The sequence below is a fragment of the Asparagus officinalis genome, chromosome 7 (genome assembly GCF_001876935.1).
Source record: "Asparagus officinalis chromosome 7, Aspof.V1, whole genome shotgun sequence".
NCBI lineage: Eukaryota > Viridiplantae > Streptophyta > Magnoliopsida > Asparagales > Asparagaceae > Asparagus > Asparagus officinalis.
Genome location: NC_033800.1, coordinates 57,262,912 through 57,269,590, shown reverse-complemented (window position 1 = coordinate 57,269,590; position 6,679 = coordinate 57,262,912).

The window sequence follows — 6,679 nt, the reverse complement described above, 5'->3', positions numbered from 1 at the left end:
ATTATATCAGTCTATATTGATGATATAAATGTTATTGGAACGCACAAGGAGCTTACAGAAGCTAGCTCATGCCTAAAGACAGAGTTTAAAATGAAAGACTTAGGAAAACCCAAGTTTTTTCTCGGCCTGCAGATCGAGCATTTTTCCAGAAGGAATTTTTCTACACCAGTTAAATTACGTGAAAAAGGTTTTTGCAAAGATTTTATATGGATAAATCCAATCCACTTAGCACACCAATGATCGTCCGGTCCCTCGAAGTGGATAAAGACCCATTTAGACCCAAAGAAGATAATAAAAAATATTAGGGCCAGAAGTTCCCTATTTGAGCACCATTGGAGCACTTCTCTATCTCGCAAATTGCACCAGGCCTGATATTGTATTTGTGGTGAACTTGTTAGCAAGGTATAGTGCTTCTCCTACAAGGAGGCATTAAAATGGCGTTAAACATTTTCTTCGCTATCTTCAAGGTACAAAAGATCTTGGACTATTCTATAATAGAAACCATGATATGACATTGGTGGGCTATTAGAACGCTGGCTACATATCTGATCCCCATAACGCCAGATCCCAGACTGGTTATATTTTTCTTTGTGGTGGTACTGTCGTTTCTAAGAGGTCTGTTAAGCAGACCATGGTGACTACTTCTTCTAACCACTCAGAGATTATTGCTTTATATAAGGTCTCACGAGAATGTGTATGATTAAGATCGTTGATACGACATATTTGTGGCTCGTGTGGTCTAGAGAAAGATGATATTACCCTCACTGTCCTTTATGAGGACAATGGAGCTTGTGTTGCACAAATGAGCAGTTGATATGTAAAAGGAACCATGACGAAACATATTGCGCCAAAATTCTTTTATCCACATGAGCTCCAAAAGAATGGCGAAATCACTATCGAAAAAGTTCGCTCAAGTGATAATCTTGCAGATTTGTTCACTAAATCTCTGCCTACATCAACTTATGAGAAATATGTTCACAATATGCATAGACTTGGAAGACTATCTTCTTCAGGGGGAGCAAATTCTTAAAGAACAATCCTGAATCTTCAGGGGGAGCAAATTCTTAAAGAACAATCCTGAAGATTGGGCCCTGAAGGTCTATTATCATATTTTCCCCTTTTCGCTAAGTTTTGTCCCACTGGGTTTTTCTTAGCATAGACTCAGAAGATTGTCATCATCAGGGGGAGCGAATTTTTAATGCAATCCCGGAGATTGCGCCTTGAAGGACTATAGTTGTACTCTTTTTCAATTTGCTAAGTTTTGTCCCACAGAGTTTTCTTAGCTAAAGGTTTTTAATGAGGCAACTAATGCAACACAAGTTTGGATCCCAAAGATCTATAGTTGTACTCTTTTTTTCTTTGCTAAGTTTTTGTCCTACATGGTTTTTCTTAGCGAAAGGTTTTTAATGAGACAACTGATGTAACATAAATAATGTATGTATGTCATGTACTCTTTTCCTCGACTAGTTTTTTCCCACTGGGTTTTTCTAGCGAGGTTTTTAACGAGGCATTGACATCATGTAGTAATGTCCAAGGGGGAGTGTTGTAAATATAAATACAATGAATGTGGACATTACTAGAAGAAGCCTCTTCACCTACTTGTGACTTTTAGTATTCTCTTCCACATCTATATAATGTAATCCATAGAAGACAAAATGTATGGAGGAATGAGGAAGATGAATAAAATGAGAATCATTTTTCTCCCTATTTCTTCTCTTGTCTATTTACATTTACATTTCATGTTTGATTCTTACTATTGATATATATGATGTATGTAGATATAACAATAAGATTACAACAGGCGGTTTTTTGTTGAATTTTTTAGATGACCGGGTTCCTTGAAATTTGAAAATATAATAATTAGATGGAGAATATATCTTGCAATTAACAAAGGAAAAAAAAGACATTTCTTCGCAATCCTTAATTTATTCTACATCTAGGACGTTTATAGTGTGCGGATGGGGGGGTAATGGGGATAGAGGAAGGGAAATAGAGAGTTACTTTGTTTTGTTTGGAAGTTTGTTTAAAGAGATGTAATGGAGGGTAAGGGAAGGGTAAAAAATATAATTTTATTTCCCTTGTTAGGGTGGGGGTTAGGGGGGAGGGCATAAATTATAAAAATTTTAACATAAAGACTGTGAACGTGGGAGGAGCGTGGGGGCCACTCACCCATTCACGCGGAAAAACAAAACAGCAATTCACGCGGATATCTTCAGCAGCCGATTTTTTCCTTAACAGCTTCTCTATATATAGCCTAATGTACCTAGGGTTTCGTAGGGGGAAAAATCGCAGAGGTGAAGAGAAAAAAAATACAACGGTTTTCTTTTCGGCTGCAGAGGTGAAACAGAGGGTTAGCGGCTTTTTTGAGGAGTTTTTTCAAGAGCCTTAGATCTAAGATTTTGAGGAGAAGAAAAAGAGAGATTTTATAAAAGAGAGGTTAATTTCTTTTGTGTAAAAGTTAGATCTATTTTTCTTTGAGATGAGCTTGTGGATTGTACAAGTCATTGGTGTTCTTCTGATAGTGGTATCTCCCCTCACCCCCTCCCGTGGACGTAGGCAAGTTTGTCGAACCACGTAAATCTCGTGTCTTTATTGTTTTCTGGGTGTTGGCTATTGCTTGTAGGTTCCCTCGATATTTTCAGTCCTAGAACTGATGAGAGGAAGAGTGTATATTTTACTTTGATGAAATATATCACTTTGTTTCCTTTGAGAAATAAGAATTTCACTATCTATTCTAGTTTCCTTTGAGAAACAAAAATATAGAGGTTGACTTATGCTTTTGTGATAACAAAAGCCAGGGCTTTCTCTCAGGTGATATCGCTTCCGCAATGGTGGGTGTGACTCTGCGCCCAACAATTTGGTATCAGAGCTATTATTCAGATTGGGAGTGGTGTAACTTCTGGTTTGAGATGGTGCTCGGCAATTTCCTGAGAGAAGCGGATTTATTAATACAAGCGGAGAATGGTGTCAACAAGTAAAACAGTTAAAGTGGGAAAATACGAGATTGAAATTTCAATGGGAAGAATGATTTTTCTTATTGGAGGATGCAGATGAAGAACTCATTGATTTCGCAGAAATTGCTTAAAGCTTTGGCGGGAAAAGAGAAGAAGCAGAAGGATATGTCTGATGAGGATTTGGAGGAGCTGGATCTGGAAGTACGGGCATCGATTATCCTTTGCCTTGAAAGGGATGTAGATTTCTTGGTAGATGGAGAGGAAACGGCTGCGGGCATGTGGTCGAAGTTAGAAAGCACCTTCATGACGAAGAGTCTAACGAATCGGATCTATTTAAAATCCAAATTGTATACTTACAAGATGGAGGAGGGCTCATCAATCCGAGAATACATCAATAAGTTTGATAGGTGTTTGCGTCGAAAATTGATGTATTCATTGCGGTATTCATTACAACTTCAATCGTTACAATGAAAACAAAAAAAGATTGTCTTTTTATAAGACTTTTACACAATGAAAACAAAAGTTTACAACTCTCGTCAAAACAAACACAGAGATCGTTTATCGGTCTTCTGCTTGCGTGAGATCTTTGCCTGTGCCGGGGTTTATCCGTGGACCGCCTTAGATCTGGATCCGGTTGATGAAAAATTTGGCAGAGCTTCGTCTTCACCGAGGAAGTATTTGATTTGAAGCGCTGAGATCGACCAAGCGAAATCAGGGCTCTTCTCGAGATTAAGACCAAGCCTAATCTCAAGGGACGGACGGGAACGGGCGTCGGATCTCTCGAACTCTCCTTCTTTATGCCGAAGAACTCGCCAAGATCTGTCAACCCTCGCTGAAATTCGTGCTCCTTTGACTCCACAATCCGGCAGCACCTCCTCGTCTTGATAAGCAATCGCCCCCTCTGAAAGGAGGCCCTATGCTTGTATTTATAGGGCTTCGGGAGTGGTTATTTGGATGAGAACAAGTGATTTGGCCTTATCTTTAGTCAATAACAGCCTAACCACGTTTGTAGATGATATCAAGTCAGTTTGGATGCTCAGGAACCAACAAATCTAGAGAAAAACCATCAAAAACCGAACCGGGTCAAAACAGCGCGCGCAGGACAAGTCTGACCCGCTCTTGCGCGGGTCGGCGCGGTCCGACCCGCGCGAGCGCGGGTCCTTAGACTCGGATAACAATGTCTGTCGTCTTCTCTCTGTCTCGAGCTGTGTGTGGATACCTATAGGCATTTTTAGACGCCTACAGATACCCCCTCCAAAGTATTCCAGACTTCATTCTTTTATTGAGGAGTCTGGAATGCTTTGGATAAGATAGGCCATCTCCTCAATTTCGTAGAGTGACCTTGAACTATCTCAATTCTTAACTTCTTCAGTCTTCAATCTATTCATTGTTTCGTCGAATAGGTGAAGTTCTTCCGGCGCTGCGTTTATCGTCTGACCGCTGTCGAAATCTTGAACTGAGATTGGTGTGTAACTTTCTGAACTTAGCTCGTGCCATTGAGTTGGCTTTGAACTGATCCTCTCCGTCGAGAATTCATATCTGATTGTAACTGAAATCCTTGGAGTCATTTTTTTTGCCTTATTTTGGCGAAATTGCTGATGCGTTGACCGGCATCGATCTTTACTGTAACGCGTTGACCGGCGTTAACACAGTTTATACTCGTACGTTTGCTGGAGTCTACACAGTTTAAGCTCTTAAGGTATTGGAGCGTGACGGTCCCGAATGTTGGGCTGCAGGACCAACTATTAAAGCTGATTCATCTGCACGTGTGGATCTTATCCTGAAGTTTGTTGGATGTTCAAGTCATGAGACCAACTAATGAAGCTGATACGTCAATGACTCGCATATAGAATTTTTTTGGCAAATTCTCAGCCATCAACGGGTTTGATAAGCCTTTACCGACTACCGTTTGAGTCGGGCTAGCATGCGGATTATTTAAGTCCGTTCCGCATGTAACGTTATGCTAAAAGAGTTAACTCTTTTAGTGCTACGATATTGAATACGTAGACTTCGTCTTTCTCCTGTGAAAAGACTAAACAGCGACGTGTATCAGACGTAGACTTTAAGGTTTTTGGCAAACCCTCAGCCTTCAACGGATTTGGCGTGCCTTTACCGATTACCGTTTGAATCGGGCTTGCATGCGGATTGTTTAAGTCCGTTCCGCATGTGACGTTGTGCTAAAGGAATGAACTCCCTTAGACTTGATGCTACGATATTGAATACGTAGACTTCGCCATTGTTACGGGAATAGGCTACCCGGCAACGTGTATTAGACGCTGACCTATCCCTACTTAGGCTTCGGGATAAAAGTCCCCAGATTGGAATTCTGGTGTCTTCTTCAATCGGTGAAAGACTAAACCGGCAACGCGAGTTAGGCGTTGACTTATCCCTACTTAGGGTTCGAGATAAAATTCCCCATGCATAAAAGGCATGGATTTTTGTTGCTACGATGCTGAATACGTAGACTCAGTCATTTTTACGGGAATGAACCACCCAGCAACGCGGGCTAAGCGTTGACTTATCCCTACTTAGGCTTCAGGATAAAATGCCCCAGACTGGATTCTGGTGTCTTTTTCAATCGGTGAAAGACTAAACCGGCAACGCGAGTTAGGCGTTGACTTATCCCTACTTAGGCTTTGGGATAAAATACCCCAGACTGGATTCTGGTGTCTTTTTCAATCGGTGAAAGACTAAACCGGCAACGCGAGTTAGGCGTTGACTTATCCCTACTCAGGATTCGGGATAAAATTCCCCATACGTGTGAAGCACAGATTTTAGGAGTTTGGAAATATGATGTCTTCTCCTGGGGCAAAGACGAACCCGATGCGGGAGAGGAAGAATTTTATATCCTATCTCCCAAAGCTGAAGAGGAAGAATTTTATATTCTATCTCCAATTGCAAAAGGAAACTCAAAGTGGGATCTCTACTTCAAGAATCCTGGAATGTGAAACTAAGAGTGGGATCTCCACTCCGAGAATAAAAAAGATTCGGATAATCCTAACTGTCGAAAGGTTTGATTATATAGGTTTGATCACTCGATTTGTGGACCTCTCGTTCATTGAAGGAATCGAGAGGGGATTTTGACTGTGGTCCTAACTGTAGGAAGGTTTGACCAAGTGGATAGTGGGAGTGAGAGTACAAATCACAGTGGGAGTGTTGACTTGTACAAATCACTCAGTAGGGGTTCTTGGTGTTAAGTGATAATGACTTAACACGAAGGGGCTTGTCAATTCATCAAGGATTGATAGATCAAACTTCTAAGCATTATATCCGGACTCTAAACATGAAAGTGTTGAGTGCACAGACATAGCGGAAGTTTGAATGGATTAAACAAGAAAGAATTTTGGTAGTCCCACCGTCAATTAGTCTGATCGGTGGGGGATTCTGTGGTGGGAGACTATGAGTCGTCAAACACCAATGAGAGTTTTGTGAGGGAAAATTGATCCAATGAAGTGATCGAATCTCATCTCAGCAAAAGAGTGTTCGGAAATCATAATAGGAGTTTAGTGTTTATCACTTTGTTCATAATGATCGGGTTATCCCTAAGAATATTACATTTAACATTCTTCCGGGAACTTCCCGTTACATGAATTATCCACCCCAGCTTTCTTTGCAAAACTGGGTGTAACGAGGAGTAAGTTATCCTCAGTCGCATGTTCGGGTTATCCTTAAGAATATAAGATTCTCCAGGAACTTCCCGTTACATAAATCATCCACCCCCAGCT